Source organism: Arachis hypogaea, chromosome 19 (genome assembly GCF_003086295.3).
Source record: "Arachis hypogaea cultivar Tifrunner chromosome 19, arahy.Tifrunner.gnm2.J5K5, whole genome shotgun sequence".
NCBI lineage: Eukaryota > Viridiplantae > Streptophyta > Magnoliopsida > Fabales > Fabaceae > Arachis > Arachis hypogaea.
This window is the reverse complement of record NC_092054.1, coordinates 95,631,077-95,648,771: the sequence shown is the minus strand read 5'-3', so window position 1 is coordinate 95,648,771 and position 17,695 is coordinate 95,631,077. Positions and strand designations below refer to the sequence as shown.

The following is a 17,695-nucleotide window of genomic DNA, read 5'->3' as shown; positions in this document are numbered from 1 at the left end:
TAGTTTTCATGATTTAGATTTAGTTTAGAGAGAGATTCTTTCTCTCTCTTAGGATTTAGGACTTCTTCTTGTTTTGGGAGTAACCCTGGATCCAGGTTTTAATGTTCTTTTATTTTAGTTTTACTTTTATTTATTTATCCCAACATTTGAATTGATTATTATAATTTGATTTATGAATTATTCCATGTTACAGATCTCTATTTGAATTAATGATATTTGAGGTATTTTCAATTTATGATTGTTCTCTTTGAATTAAGTTGCCATTGCTTCCCATCTAAGGACACTTTTATTATTCCAGCAATTTACTTTTTCCCCTTTTGGTCTTGGTTAAGAATTCAGTAACTCAACAGTTATTAAACTCAACGTAATTGATAATCGTTATTTTGCTAATTGAGCTGAACCTAAATAATCCCAACCTTTTCTTAGGAAATAATTAGGATTCAAAGGTCAATTTAATTAGTCCCTTAACTTTCCTTTGCCCTGGTAAAGGTTGACCAAGTGGAATTAAGATACAACTTTCATTATTGTTGAGAGAGATAACTAAGTTGGACTTCTAATTTCCCTTATCTTGCCAAAAGTTGTTTCACCGTTATTATTTATTTTTAATTGCCATTTAATTCACTCGTCATTTAAATTACTTGCTTCTCACCTTCTAAACCCCGATTACAACCTTTATAACCAATAATAAGAACATACTTCCTCGCAGTTCCTTGAGAAGACGACCCGAGGTTTGAATACTCGGTTAACAATTTTTAAGGGGTTTGGTACTTGTGACAACCAAAACGTTTGTACGAAGGGATTTCTGTCGGTTTAGAGACTATATCTACAATGCGACTGTTTTTATGAACTTCTTTACTAGCAGAAATCCCGACGTCAAAAAATGGCACCGTTGCCGGGGAACTGCTAATGTGTGCCTTATTATTGGTTATTGTAAATATTTTTCTTTTGCTTGTTTATTTATTTTTGTTTTTCCTTTTTATCTTTATTTGCTACTATGAACTCTCACCCCTCTCGCTTTGAGTTTGGTTCTAATATTGTTAAAGGAAATAGAAGTTACAGCAGGAATGTGCATCAAGGTGAGACCAATCAAGGATGGATGGAACCAAGAGGATCTAATCAACCCTTTTGGCAGCAACACCCTCCGAGATATCCTGGACAACGACCATTCTACCGTGCATACCCAGTTGAAAGACATGGTGGACAACCTTGTAACTACCAACAAGCCCCACCCCGTGCATATGAACCATCCTTTCAACATAACCTCGAACCACCACACTCACAAGCTTCTCTTCACCATTCGCCATCATATGATCCTTCCTTACCTCAATACCAATCCAATCGTTCCCAATCATCACCACTTTCCTTTGTATCATGTCCAAGTCTGGCAAACCGCAAAGCAGAGGATCGCCTAAAAGAAACAGTAATTAAATTTCAAACAACTATTCAACAACTGGAGCAAGCACTAATTCAATGGGCCACTAGACGCTCAAATATACAAGGACCAACCACAGCTCCATGTGGACAGCCCGATGAAGAGCGTAGCATGAAAGAAATACTAGAGACTCCAGTGGACAAGACAGAGAATGAATTTGTACTAGAACAAGTGGAAGAAGCTGTCATTGTTCAAGTAGAAGAGTTGGTTGAAGATCTAGGAGATGCTGAACTTCCTTGGGAATCCAGAATTGAGGAAAACTCTGTCCAAGATGCTACAGTTGATGCTAAGGAGGATACCGTACAATCTCCAAGGCAAGTCGTTTACGAAGAATCAGACGGAATAATCCAAGAAGCAAATTTCCTTGATGATGATAGTCACAAGTCTAGTTCTCCTAGTGATGAACTTGCGTCCGCAAGTGAATTCTCTAAGATCGAAGGATTTTCCCCAAGTGAATATGAAGATGATGCGGAGGTAGATTTCTCTCAACCTCCAATCTATGACTCGAGTGATGAGGAAGACATAGAGGACTTTGACCAGGATACAGATACAATTGAAGACCTTTGCAAGGAAGTGGGAGAATTCATAGAAGAGCACGAGGAAACGAAACTTGTAGAACCACCAAAAACACTTGTCCCAAGGCCATTACCACCTAATACAAGCTTCAAGTGGGTACAATCCTTAACTTATAACTTTACTTATTCACTTGAATATGGTTTACTTGAAACAGATGGCCAGCTTAGAGCTCTCTGAGGCTTTAAGAGTAAGAGGGAAATGGCTCGTACTCAGAGCTGGTGCACAAGGTTCAATAAGGTTCCACGCTTCACTTCAAAGTACACGGATTAGTATCATGCTCAATCACATGGATCACAGAAAATGTTTGGTCACCAAGGTGAGATTCTACTTTTTAAACCACCCGGATGGAGACATGTAGACCAAGACGGAGGCGGATTTAAAAGCAAGGCTTGGAATCCTGGAGTTTATTCTGACATTTGTCATCCCGGGAGCCTAACAATATATTTAAAGTTGTTCGGAAGCTTTGCGTGCTTAGTTTGGGACCCCGGAGGCCATTGGCATTCCAAGCACTGGTGGAGATTATTGGACGAATTTAAACATAAGCCACCATAACAGGATACTCCTCCAATGTCCAACTTAAGGACTTTAACTAAAAGTGCTAGGTGGGAGACAACCCACCAGGGTATGGTCGCTTCTTTTTCAATTTATTTCTTGTTAATTGCTTTCATTTTTCCTTTTTCATTTTAATTTATTAAACCTGGAATCATGCATAACATTCTTATTAAGCATTGCATTATACATTTTTCATGCACAAAAAAAAAGGATGCACGATACAACCGCATGCCCCATGCGATCGCATCATATCGCAGAAAACACCACTCGCGCGACCGCGTGACCCACGCGGCCGCGTGATATATATATCGGCGTAAGGATCCAACAAACAGAAAGTTAAGCTGGAATCGTGCGGCCCCTGTGCGTTTCGCACAAATTGGCCCACGCGATCGCATGCCCCATGCGACCGCGTCCCTTGCACAATACCAATCCCACGCGACCGCGTGAGCGACGCGATCGCGTCGCATGGATTGCACATCACCCCAAAAGGAGACAGAGAGTTGCGCTAAAACGGCGCTGGAGTCGTGCGTTTAGCACAAATTCCAGCGACGCGATCGCGCGACCCACGCGATCGCGTCACCCTTCTTCCCCCACCTCTCATGCGATCGCGCACCCCACGCGATCGCGTCACTCCCATTTTCGTCCCAACCACGCGACCGCGTGGATTCGAAAATATAACCCACCCAGCCCGCGAACCCTATCAGTCGCGAGGCCCCCCACCCCAAACCCTCTTCTCCTTCTCTGCTCCCTCTCCCTCCAACCACCACCCAGCACCACCCAGCCGCCACCGCCGGCCAACCACACGCCGACGCCACCCCGTACGCCGCCGCCCCAACCCCCTCCCCTCTCTTCTTCTCCCTCCCTCCTCTCTCCTCCCCTCTCCACCACTTCCTCCGCGACCACCGCCCCCCACCGCCGGCCACCCAGCCGCGCCCCCTTTCTCTCTGCCACCCACCCGCACCCCCTCCTTCTATCACCAACCCAAAACCCTCGCCGCCACTATCCCCATCAGCAGCCACTGCGACGCCGCGCACCACCACCGCGCCGGACGCCGCCGCAGCCACCTTCTTCCCTGTTCCACCCTTTCCGCTTACCAGGTTCCGCAACACGCAATCCTTTTTATCCGTTCGTCACTTTTCTGTATTTTTTATTCCATTTATGTTCATGATTAGGATAGCTAGATGATGCCAAGGCATCTTAGGCTAGTTTCACTAGCATTTTTTTGATAGTTTTAGTTGTTTTATGCATTTTCTTGAGCTTAAAGTAACCAAGAATGGTTAAAATAAGAACAAAGCAATGAACCATCCAAACAGTATGATTTTGATGCAAATTCCATGAGTTTTTAGTGATATTACTTGAATGCTATGAATGGAAGATTTCTCATGAAATTTTGCAAGACTTTGATGCAATTGTTTGGATGATTTCAGGGAAGAAGAGGCTAGGCAAGGAAGCAACAAAGTCAATAAAGGAAGCTTGAATATCACATGTGGAGTTTAAGTTCCAGTTTAAGCCTAAACTGGAGCTTAAACGCCAGAATCATGAAGGCTAAGAAATGCTGAAACTGAAGTTTAACCTCCAGTTTAACCTTAAACTGGAGGTTAAACGCCAGAATGAAAGTCTCACCAAAAGAAGCATTTCCACGTTTAACCTCCAGTTTAACCTTAAACTGGAGGTTAAACGCCAGAATGAGAATGCCAATCAGGAAGCATTTCCACGTTTAACCTCCAGTTTAACCTTAAACTGGAGGTTAAACGCCAGAAATGGGAAGTGTACCAGGGAGCCATTTCCACGTTTAAGCTCCAGTTTAACCTTAAACTGGAGCTTAAACGTGTTCGACCAAGTTTTCTCCTCCAGGGTTGCTTTCTCCATTTCCACGTTTAAGCTCCAGTTTAACCTTAAACTGGAGCTTAAACGTGTTCGACACCTCCAGGGCTACCTTTCTCAGCTTCCACGTTTAAGCTCCAGTTTAACCTTAAACTAGAGCTTAAACGTGTTCGACCTCCAGGATGCCTTCTTCCATTTCCACGTTTAAGCTCCAGTTTAACCTTAAACTGGAGCTTAAACGTGTTCGACCTCCAGGGCTGCCTTTTCTATCTCCACGTTTAAGCTTCAGTTTAACCTTAAACTGAAGCTTAAACGTGTTCGACTAAGTTACCCTCCAGGGCTGCCTTCTTCCATTTCCACGTTTAAGCTTCAGTTTAACCTTAAACTGAAGCTTAAACGTGCTTCCACAAAAGGCATCACTGGAAGTGTCTGGCGTTTAAGCTACAGTTTAAGCTTAAACTGCAACTTAAACGCCACTCTTGGAAAAGGTTTCTGGGCCAACAATATTGCGGTTTAAGTTAGTATTTGAGCACAAACATTAACTTAAACTTACTCTGGTATGAAACCCAATTGAATATCATGGTTTATGGGATTGGGCCTGAAGGATTGATGAGTCTGAAATTTCAATTTATTGAGTCATGTGTCATTATTTGATTATCACTAAGTTGGCTCAATGAATGTTACAGAATTTGGATCAACAGCCTCATCAAGATTATGGATCATAAACCCAAGGCAAAAGGAAAGCAGGGAGAGGCCTCAAAGCCCAAGAAACACAACAGAAGCTCAATATAGAAAGTGTATAAATAGGATAGAATTTAAGTTAGAGAGGACTTTTACCTTTTCATTGAGCTAGTTTTCATATCTTTGTAATTGAATTCAGAGCTATGACTCACTAAACCCCCTTTCATTGGGTTAGGGAGCTCTATTGTAATTCAATGAATCAATAATAGTTTATCTTCTTCTTCAATCTTTTCTCTTGAATTTTGTTAGAAAGCTTCTCGATCTAATTCCATTGGGTGGTTGTCTTGGGAAAGAAACTACCCATAATTGGAATCCTTCGGAACCTTGGGAAAGGAATGGAGGATTCATGCTAGAGAAGCTTTCTCACAGTGAATTGGATTGGGGTTTGGATGGATATTGTGATATGTAATCCTACCAAATTGTGGTTCATGAAACTGTGTGGTATAATCAGTGATCGAGCATCATCTCTTCTTATGAACATTTAAACCAAGGGATTGGGAATTTGTTTGTTTTTAGAGAGAATTGGTGAGCCAAGGGATTGGGATCCAATCATATAAGATTGCCAAGCAAAATTCAATGAACGCATTGGTTGAGGAAGAGATAAACATGTTTTGATTCGGAGATCTCAATATCTCCTATAACCCAATGAATTCCCCATTTCTGATTTCCACTTTCTCTTTACATTCTGCAATTAAATTCATGCAATCACCCCCATTCCCTTTTAATTTCAGCAATTTAGCTTCTGCTCTTTACTTCATGCAATTTAAGATTCCGCAATTTCAATTTCTTGTCATTTACGTTTCCCGCCAATTTTACATTCCGTAATTCTCATCTAAATCTTGATTCCGCTCAACTAGAACATACTTCTAATCCGAATTGCTCATTCAACCAATCCTTGTGGGATTCGACCTCACTCTATTGTGAGTTTTTACTTGACGATAACCGGTGCACTTGCCGGAAGGAATTTTGCCGATCGTGCAATTTCCTAAATCGTAGCATAACTAGTTTATGCGCATCAAGTTTATGGCGCCGTTGCCGGGGATTGGTTTTCGATTGACAATTCTCAAATTGGAAGTTAACTAGATTGAGCATTTTTTTTTGTTTTGATTAATTCAGTACAAGTTACTTGTTGAATTTCAATTTCTGCACTCTGTTACATGCTTTCTTTCTTTATGCCTTTAAATTCAAGCAACTAACTCACTGACTCACTAACTGTTTGAATTAATTCCTCAACTGCTCTAACCATACTCTTCCATTAACCAAGAGTATTTCACTTGTTTGTTGCCTGTGCTGTGTTCTTGTATGACAGGTAGGAGAGGAGAGACATCAACTCCTCCATATACCGAACCAGAGAGGACCCTTCATAGACTGAGAAGGGAAGCAAGAGGGAAGAGAGTACTGGGAGAAGAGGAATCTGAAGGAGAATCTGAGGACAATTTTGAGGAAGCTTTGGATCTCAACATGGATAGAGAAGTTCACAACCATGAGAGAGCTGATGGAAACAATGCCATTCCTGAGAGGAGGGTTCTTAGTTCATACATAAACCCAACCTCTGGGAATTGTGGTAGCAGCATCCAGAAACCACCCATTCAAGCCAACAATTTTGAGCTCAAACCACAGCTAATATCACTTGTGGAGAATCATTGTTCATTTGGTGGAAGTGCTAATGAAGACCCAAACCAACATCTCACAAAATTCCTGAGAATTTGCGACACTGTGAAGTCCAATGGAGTCCAGGAAGATGCATATAAACTGCTTTTGTTCCCATTTTCACTTAGGGACAAGGCAGCTAAGTGGCTGGAATCATTCCCAAGGGGGAGCCTAACAACCTGGGATGAGGTGGAAAGCAAGTTTCTGGCACGTTTCTACCCCCCACAAAAGGTCAATAGGCTTCGATCTGAGGTTCAGACGTTTAGACAACAAGATGGTGAAACTCTCTACGAGGCATGGGAGAGATTCAAGGATTTGACAAGGAAATGCCCACCAGACATGTTCCATGACTGGGTGCAATTGCATATTTTCTATGATGGACTGTCTTATGAATCAAGGAAGGCTGTAGACCATTCATCAGGAGGTTCGTTGAACAGGAAAAAGACTGTGGAAGAAGCCATTGAAGTGATTGAGACAGTGGCTGAGAATGAGTACTACTATGCATCAGAGAGACACAACACTAAGGGAGTCATGGAGCTGAACCATGTTGATACAATTCTAGCCCAAAACAAGGTGTTTGCCAAGCAACTAGCAGAGCTTACCAGGCAATTAGAAACAAAGCAAGTGGCTGCAATACACACACAAGATCAAGAGGAAGTAAGCATTGAAGGAGGTGATTGGGAAGAGGCCAACTATGTGGGAAACCAACAAAGGCAATCATATGATCCACATTCCAACACTTACAATCCAGGATGGAAAAATCACCCAAACTTTGGGTGGGGAAACCAGCAAAACCAACACAACAAGTCCACATACCAAAACTCCAACCAAAGATCATACCAAGCCACACAAAACACTTACTCTCAACCACCATATCATAGCCAAAATAATCAACCTACCCAACCTAACCCGAACCAACAATTTCAAGATCAATTAAACAGGATAGAAGGAGTGCTGGCACACATGGGTCAGGACATAATTGAATTGAAAAGCTTCAGGGATGATGTGAGAACTACCTTAAGAAACCATGGTGAAAAACTCAAGAGGATGGAGTCTCAAGTAGGAGAGCTATCTCAACAGGCCCCCAAATCAACTGCAGTGTTCCCTAGTGACACAGAAAAGAATCCTAAAGGGGAGCAAAAGGGAGTGAGATGGGAAGAATGCAAAGCCATCACCATATTGAAAGAAGTCTCAGAAGAAGAAGGAATCAGATCCTCAGAACAGGAGCCAGAAATCTTGAAGGAAGGTGTGGAGGAAGCTAAGCAGGAAAGTGAAACTGAGCAAGCCAAGGAACTGCAAAAAGGCACGATGGAAACATACCAACCAAAAGCACCATTTCCTCAGAGGTTAGGAGGAGGTGAAAAAGGGAAAACCTATTCAAGGTTTTTAGAGACATTTAAGTCTCTCCATATCAATATTCCCTTTCTTGAGATTCTCCATCAAATGCCTACACACATCAAGTATTTAAAGGAATTGTTGAGCAAGAAAAGAGTTTTGAAGGGAGGACAAACGGTGACAATGAACAAAGAATGCAGTGCCCTCATCAAGAAGGACACAGTCTCTAAGAAAACAGACCCAGGAAGTTTTCATATTCCTTGCATTATAGGAGAAACAAAAATTGACAGAGGATTCTGTGATCTAGGAGCTAGCATAAATGTGATGCCTCTAACTCTTATGAAGAAGCTACAACTGAATGAGGTGAGATCCACTGATGTAATCATACAACTGGCTGACAAAACTCAGAAGCAAGCTGAAGGGGTAGTTGAGAATGTGCTGGTGAAAGTGGGAGATTATTACTTCCCCACAGACTTTGTCATTTTGGACATGGAGGAAAGCTACCTACACCCTATCATTCTGGGAAGACCATTTCTAGCCACTACCAGAGCGCTCATAGATGTAGAACAAGGAGAGCTAATTCTGAGAATACATGATGAACAGCTCATTTTCAAAGTTTTCAAACCTGCATCTGAGCCTGAACCAGAACCTGAAAAGCCTAAGGATGATAGTAGCCATCTGTGTTTGGAGGAAAGTAATCCAGCAGCTGAAATTCTAAAACAGTCTTTGGAAGGCAAACAGGAGTTGCAAGAGTTAAAGCCACAAGAATCAATGGAAACAGATCAGAAGGACCCTCCTAGCATAAGGGTCAATGAAGAAATCCTCAAGAGAAAGGGAAGAATGATAGGGAAATTGCCAAGAGGGTGGAGAAACAAGAAAATTCCCACTGAAGGTTTTTCTCTGGGAGATAAAGTGATATCAAGTCATTATCTGCCAATCCCACCTGGCATCAAAACCATTCCTTCCCAGCTCCCTCAAGTGTTCACAATCAGGAAAGTTCTTTCTATGGAACATTTAGAGGTCATGAAGGAATCAAGTGGGGACGTTTGCATAGTGAGAGGAGAAGACGTCAAGCACTACAATCCACCCTAACAAGGGACAACCGTCAAGCTAGTGACGTTAAAGAAGCGCTTCATGGGAGGCAACCCATGTTTTTAATATCCTTACTCTTTTTTGTTTTGTTTTGCATCTAATAAAGCATGGTTTCTTATGCATGAACTTGAATCCTCAGGACAACTGCTGAAAGAGTGCACTAAACATTGCATATAAAATACAATTTGTCTCTAAGTTTGGTGTGCCTGAGGGCACTCCAAACTTTATTCAAAATGCATTCAATTTTTCATGCAAAGAGCACAACCAAACATTAAGTTGGTGTTCCTCTTTGAGCACGGTTCATGAAAAGCAAGAAGTTCCTCTGGATTTCGAAATTCATGACAAGTAGACCATTCGCATGTTTTAATACTTTGGTTTCAATTACTTAGGGTAGTAAATTTGTTTAGAATCAAAGAGCCAAAGTGACTATGATTTATTAGAATTATGCACATTCATTAAGGACAACCAATATGGATTTCATGTCATCAGGAGACTTTACCAAACACTAAGTTTGGTGTCCAATAATAAGTGTGCATACATACAAAAGTCACGGCTATAAGCTCATGAAGTCAATCATTGATTTACATGTGCAAGTACTATTCATCATTCACATGGACCGAAAAATGATAGCAAACTTGTTTGTTTGTGCAGGTACAAAAGAAAAGACAAAAATGGAGGAAAAAGACAAAGGGAGGTACGGTACTTGGTCAAAAAGAAAGTTCACAAGTCTTTGAAGCTAACACATGGGAAAAGGAAGTTCTGCAAGAAAAGATTGCTACATGTACAACCTAATGCACCCAGAATACTTCCAAGAAAATGAAAAGCAATTCGTCCTTCTCCCTAATTCATATATTTACCATCAAGCCACCCTTCACAAACCACCCTAGCCGTCCATTTTTCTCTTACGGGCCCTATAAAGAACCACTTGGGGAACGAGTTCAACACCACCAAATCTCCTTCATGCACATTTTCTTCATCATAGCATAAACTATCTCTTGCCGAAAACAACCTCCCCACATTTCCAACAACACTTCTTGCTTCACCTTGTCAACTTTAGCTTGTCACGTACCCCAAGACTAAAGAACCAATGGCAGCTTCATCTAGCCACAAAAGAAGAAAAGACAAGCAACCAATGGAGGAGAACAGGGAATTCGATGCAAGGAGATACAAATCAGTTTTCCATGAGATTCAAGCCGAATGGATGAGACCTAAAAGGGTACTAGCTGAGGTTCCCTTTGACCTTGAAAAGGATGAGTTCCCAGGTGTTTGGGAGAAGATCAAAAAGAGGAAGTGGGAGCTCCTGACTAAGCCAATCACTAAAATCAACATCAACTTGGTGAAGGAGTTCTATGCAAATGCAGTGAGGGAAGACTCAACCAAGAAACCCACATACAAAAGCTATGTGAGAGGGGTGGAAGTTGACTTCAGCCCCAAGGCAATCATGAAAACTCTTGGCCTGAAAAACATACATTTCAGCCAAGCAAGTTATGAGGAAAGGATGATAGGAGAACCTGACTACACGACTATTGCTGAAGATCTTTGTGCCATCAGAGCTGAATGGGTGAGAAAAACAAGAGGGGCTCCAAGAGTCTTGAGAAGGGGAGACCTAACACCTGAAGCTAAAGGGTGGTATGCAATAGTTAGGAGATCCATCCTACCCACTGCAAACTCTTCAGAAATAGTCCCTAAAAGAGCCATCTTGCTTCATTGCATTATGGTGGGAGGGGAGATCAAAGTTCATAAACTCATTGCTGAACAGATACAAGAGTTTAGTGAGAAAAGTGACCCTGAATCCTGGCTCCACTTCCCTAGCACCAACATTAGACTATGCATCGATGCCCAAGTACCACTTGAAGATGAAAGACCTAATTGGCTATATCCTGGATTGGCCATAACTGCGTACAGAATGACTCTTGGCCCAACTGCTCCAAGACATACAAGAAGAAGAAATGAAGAAGGGCCACAAGCGGAAGCAGAGCAAGAAGCAGAACAAGAAGGACAGGAAGGAGAAGACAGAGAAGAAGAGCAAGAAGAGCAAGCAATCCCAGAAAGAAGACAACGAATTCCCAGAGACCCCATGGATATGAGCAGAATGCAGGAAATCATGGAAGGAATGTCTCAACAATACATGAGGTCTCAGGAGAGACAAGAGGACTTTCACCTAAAAATGATGGATATGCAAAGGAACTTTGAATCAAGATTCTTAGATCTGCAAAGGGAACAGAATTTACACTTACAGGAATCCTTCAGCCACATATGCCAACACCAAGATGCCAATGTCTTGGCAATCAAGGAAGCCACCACTTTACAGAATGCAAGATATTCAGTCCAAGCTGATTACAACATCAGTTCGCAAATCAAGCTTAACTACATAGGGGAACATCTACACAAGATGGACCCAGCATTCCCAGCTTTTGATGAGTATTTCAAAGGGAGGAAAGAAGGAGAAATAAACAAGGCAATGATCCTTGAAAAAGGAGTGGAAGAAACAATGAAAAAGGCTGGATTCTGGAAAAAGCTCATAAGAAAAGACAAAGGAAGCACAAGTGGTCAAAAAGAGGCAGGAAGCAAGAAGAAGCAGGATCCCAAGAATTAAGAAGAACCAAGCAATAAATAAGAGGTGGTCTCGTTCCTTAATAATCAAATGATAATTGATGAATTGTCTTTATGAGCTTTCTTTCATCATAAGTCATTTAAGTTTTATGTGGAGTTTTTTTTTTTTTTAGTATGAGTGTCTGTTTATTGCTTTGAATAAAGTGAATGCCTAGATGTTTGGATATAACTTCACCTTCTTAAACAAGTGCTTGCCATGCTTGTTCTGTTTCCAAAAATAAAAGAAAAGTTTGAACAAAAGTAACTTGGCTAAATTAGTGACAAATCAAGTAGAATTAAGTGGTGGTATGCATGCTTGATTATTCAGTCAGATCACTGGAAATAGAGTGTAGAATTATCATTTTTTATGTAGAAATTGAAAACTGTCTATGGATCTTGATGAATAAATGTCTTTGGCAATGAAAAAGAAAGAAAAAGAAGAAGAAAAAGCCACTGAAAAAGGGCAACCAAAAAGAAAAAAAAAATTGAGAAAATAAGCTAGGCACCAATGGTTTGAACTTCTGAGACAAATGCCTGTGGTGTTCATGTATTAAGGATATGCTTGGATGAATAGGTTCTGAGGAGTGTTTCAACACTTGGTAACTTGGGTTAACTAACCCGGGATTATCAACCAAAAGTCCATTATCAAGAGCAACCTAAATACAAAACATTTAGTCACACAAAGAGGTGCTGGGCACCAATGTCTCAAGAAGAAATGTGAACTAAAATGCCTGAAGTGGATATGTGTAGTGCACTGATAAGAAAAAGAAAATGCCAAAGGCTTGTGCAACACATGACACCAAGCAAATAAGGAGCAAAGGAGCTCTAAGAAAAAGAAAAGAAAAACAAAGAAGAGAAAAGTGCCAAGGACATAAGAATAACAAGAGGCCATAGCAGTGTTTGATGGATGCAATGAAAAAGTGATAATCTTACCTGATAAGTATGAAAAAGTGATGCTGTAACTTTCTGCATAAAACCCTTCTGATAAACTTCAAATGCTTGCTAATATAGCCAATGTAATTGCTTTCTGTTTCATACTTTCTTCTCAAATAACTCAGGACTTGCTTAGGGACAAGCAAGTATTAAGTTTGGTGTTGTGATGCCAAGGCATCTTAGGCTAGTTTCACTAGCATTTTTTTGATAGTTTTAGTTGTTTTATGCATTTTCTTGAGCTTAAAGTAACCAAGAATGGTTAAAATAAGAACAAAGCAATGAACCATCCAAACAGTATGATTTTGATGCAAATTCCATGAGTTTTTAGTGATATTACTTGAATGCTATGAATGGAAGATTTCTCATGAAATTTTGCAAGACTTTGATGCAATTGTTTGGATGATTTCAGGGAAGAAGAGGCTAGGCAAGGAAGCAACAAAGTCAATAAAGGAAGCTTGAATATCACATGTGGAGTTTAAGTTCCAGTTTAAGCCTAAACTGGAGCTTAAACGCCAGAATCATGAAGGCTAAGAAATGCTGAAACTGAAGTTTAACCTCCAGTTTAACCTTAAACTGGAGGTTAAACGCCAGAATGAAAGTCTCACCAAAAGAAGCATTTCCACGTTTAACCTCCAGTTTAACCTTAAACTGGAGGTTAAACGCCAGAATGAGAATGCCAATCAGGAAGCATTTCCACGTTTAACCTCCAGTTTAACCTTAAACTGGAGGTTAAACGCCAGAAATGGGAAGTGTACCAGGGAGCCATTTCCACGTTTAAGCTCCAGTTTAACCTTAAACTGGAGCTTAAACGTGTTCGACCAAGTTTTCTCCTCCAGGGTTGCTTTCTCCATTTCCACGTTTAAGCTCCAGTTTAACCTTAAACTGGAGCTTAAACGTGTTCGACACCTCCAGGGCTACCTTTCTCAGCTTCCACGTTTAAGCTCCAGTTTAACCTTAAACTGGAGCTTAAACGTGTTCGACCTCCAGGATGCCTTCTTCCATTTCCACGTTTAAGCTCCAGTTTAACCTTAAACTGGAGCTTAAACGTGTTCGACCTCCAGGGCTGCCTTTTCTATCTCCACGTTTAAGCTTCAGTTTAACCTTAAACTGAAGCTTAAACGTGTTCGACTAAGTTACCCTCCAGGGCTGCCTTCTTCCATTTCCACGTTTAAGCTTCAGTTTAACCTTAAACTGAAGCTTAAACGTGCTTCCACAAAAGGCATCACTGGAAGTGTCTGGCGTTTAAGCTACAGTTTAAGCTTAAACTGCAACTTAAACGCCACTCTTGGAAAAGGTTTCTGGGCCAACAATATTGCGGTTTAAGTTAGTATTTGAGCACAAACATTAACTTAAACTTACTCTGGTATGAAACCCAATTGAATATCATGGTTTATGGGATTGGGCCTGAAGGATTGATGAGTTTGAAATTTCAATTTATTGAGTCATGTGTCATTATTTGATTATCACTAAGTTGGCTCAATGAATGTTACAGAATTTGGATCAACAGCCTCATCAAGATTATGGATCATAAACCCAAGGCAAAAGGAAAGCAGGGAGAGGCCTCAAAGCCCAAGAAACACAACAGAAGCTCAATATAGAAAGTGTATAAATAGGATAGAATTTAAGTTAGAGAGGACTTTTACCTTTTCATTGAGCTAGTTTTCATATCTTTGTAATTGAATTCAGAGCTATGACTCACTAAACCCCCTTTCATTGGGTTAGGGAGCTCTATTGTAATTCAATGAATCAATAATAGTTTATCTTCTTCTTCAAACTTTTCTCTTGAATTTTGTTAGAAAGCTTCTCGATCTAATTCCATTGGGTGGTTGTCTTGGGAAAGAAACTACCCATAATTGGAATCCTTCGGAACCTTGGGAAAGGAATGGAGGATTCATGCTAGAGAAGCTTTCTCACAGTGAATTGGATTGGGGTTTGGATGGATATTGTGACATGTAATCCTACCAAATTGTGGTTCATGAAACTGTGTGGTATAATCAGTGATCGAGCATCATCTCTTCTTATGAACATTTAAACCAAGGGATTGGGAATTTGTTTGTTTTTAGAGAGAATTGGTGAGCCAAGGGATTGGGATCCAATCATATAAGATTGCCAAGCAAAATTCAATGAACGCATTGGTTGAGGAAGAGATAAACATGTTTTGATTCGGAGATCTCAATATCTCCTATAACCCAATGAATTCCCCATTTCTGATTTCCACTTTCTCTTTACATTCTGCAATTAAATTCATGCAATCACCCCCATTCCCTTTTAATTTCAACAATTTAGCTTCTGCTCTTTACTTCATGCAATTTAAGATTCCGCAATTTCAATTTCTTGTCATTTACGTTTCCCGCCAATTTTACATTCCGTAATTCTCATCTAAATCTTGATTCCGCTCAACTAGAACATAATTCTAATCCGAATTGCTCATTCAACCAATCCTTGTGGGATTCGACCTCACTCTATTGTGAGTTTTTACTTGACGATAACCGGTGCACTTGCCGGAAGGAATTTTGCCGATCGTGCAATTTCCTAAATTGTAGCATAACTAGTTTATGCGCATCACTAGACTTGCATGTTGTAGTGGATTTTTAGGTCGTTAGGTAGCTTAGGCTGTGGTTAGTGGATCTAGGTCTGTTTACTTGCACTGTTCTTACTTCTGTTTTATCCTATGTGCAAATATGTTGCTACTATAATCATGTTTCATATGCTGTTTTCTTGTATGTTGCTGCTGTTTACATTGAGTTTTTATGTTTATTTTATATCTATGTACATGCAGCTTGATTTTTTTTATTCATATGAACTGATATGATTGCTATTTATTTTCCGGGACAATCCAATTTTAGCCGGAATGCTGCCCAAATTTTTTTTAAATTTTGTTTTCATTCATGTGTTGGTTTGGCATTTCTGAAATCTGTTTTACTCTGCTTTACCCAAACCATTACATGAATGCTATGGCAAACTTTCTTATCCTCTTTGATTTCCTGGTTCATAACCTGCATTTGTGATTCACTGATTCCAATTTCTGATTTCTTTATTTCTATTCGAATCAGCATCACCCTATTTTCTTTATTCGATTATGAGTACTTCTACTCTTACCTGTGAATCCTTGTTATATGGAATTTTTTCTTTGCCACTTACTTTCCTAACTCACTAATTTTAATTTACTAATTTCTTTTTACCATACTAACCCTCTTGATCTCTTTTCTGATTACTTTTACTTCCTCTAACTTTCTCACTATGGCATATTGATTTTTTTCTTTCCATTTAACATTAATTCAATCACATTTCAATTGCTCATTTTCCTTATTCTATTTCTCCCTTACCGCTTTGAGTTTCCTTTGTTTAATTGCCTATTTGCTTTCCTATTTTTTTATCCATTCCTGGTTTTCTGTTTTTCAGGATGTCTGCCTCACAGAGGAAAGGTAAAGGCAAGGCTACTGACAAGCGCAAGAGAGGAGATTCCTCCCAGTCCATCATTGCTCTAATGCACGATTCCTCATGGCGGGAGAAGAACTTCACACAGCAGGAAAAAGCTGACCAGCTGCTCCCTTCGACTGATCCTATAAAATTTGCAAACCGGTACTGTGAGCTGAAGTACCCGACTTTTGCAAACTCCAGAAATCTATACCTGGAACGTAACTTGAAGATTCCAGAAGCCCTCCAGCAATACACTACTGAGCAAATCAAGCAACGGGGCTGGTTCTTTCTGGAGAGACCACTGACAGAGGTCAATGTATCTTGGGTCCGGAAATTCTATTGCAACTACTACCTTACTACCCTAGATGCAGTGAACCTGAGGGGAAAGCAAATTCTGGTCACTGAGGAGGCCATCGAGACCATTCTCCAGCTTCCAGCCAAGTCCGATCAGCCAGATGGTTTTGCACAGGCTGAGGAGGACATGGGCCAGATGCGGTTTGATTGGGACGCCGTAAAGGCACGGATAGCTCTCGACCCTGTTGTTCCTTGGGAGATGGGTCAAAACACCACTATGCCTAGAGGGATCAAGAGAGTATACTTGAATGATGAGGCTCGGCTATGGCATCAGATCTTGAGTAATTTTGTGATGCCGAGTACTCACGAGACGGAGATCTCGGCTACCATGATCACGTTCCTTTGGTGTGTGCTGGAGGGTAAGGACCTTTATCTGCCATGTTTCATTCGGCACTATATGGCCAGGGTCCACGTCCTCGACACCCTCCCTTTTCCGTATCTGATTACACAGCTAGGCCGTCGAGCTGACATGCCATGGGAGGATGCCGATGAGAGACCACCAGCGGCGGATTGTAGGAAGATCATACCTCACAGCAGGAACTTCCTTGCTTTGGGCTACAGACCACCACCTGTCACTGCTACTGATGAGACAGTCCCTCCGTTTGCTGGACCCTCTTCATCCACAGCTGCCCCAGCTGCCCCTGTTGCCACCACTGCACCTCCACCCGCCTCTGAGCCGGTTTATCGCCTCGTGCACAGTCTATTCCGCCAGCTTGATCAGATGGAGCACCGTAACAGGCGCCGGTATGAGAGATTGGAATACCGCAGCAGGCGACGCCATTCCCATCTGAAGCTGATGATCAGACAGGGTGCCGACATTCCCTCCGAGCCCGACACACCATCAGAGCCATCAGAGGAGGAGGAGGATGAGCACGAGGAGGAGCCTCATTCCCAGGCGGAGACTCATCAGCAGGCAGGCACAGAGCACGCCACACCACAGCAGGAGGCCCCACATCAGCTTGAGGCTGCAGATCCGGAGATCCCGCTCCAGTCAGTCCCCCCTCCACAGCAGCCAGACTCTCAGCCCACCACCACCACAGAGACCCCAGCTACCATCCCTCCTAGTGATGACACTCCTTCACACCCGGCTTGATTGAGCATCGAGGACGATGCTTCATTTTAAGTGTGGGGAGGTCGCCATCTCTGGCGTTTATTTTGGTGAACTACTACATACTTTTTCTTTTATTTTGGATA

General features: G+C 41.4%; 1 non-coding gene across 1 annotated transcript; it reads right to left on the bottom strand.

The window, feature by feature from the left end:
• Nucleotides 1-7,012: 7,012 nt before the first annotated feature.
• Nucleotides 7,013-7,116, bottom strand: LOC112781974 (small nucleolar RNA R71). Its single transcript, XR_003192720.1, has one exon. It is a non-coding gene; the product is annotated as a small nucleolar RNA R71 (small nucleolar RNA).
• Between the last annotated feature and the right edge of the window lie 10,579 nt (nt 7,117-17,695).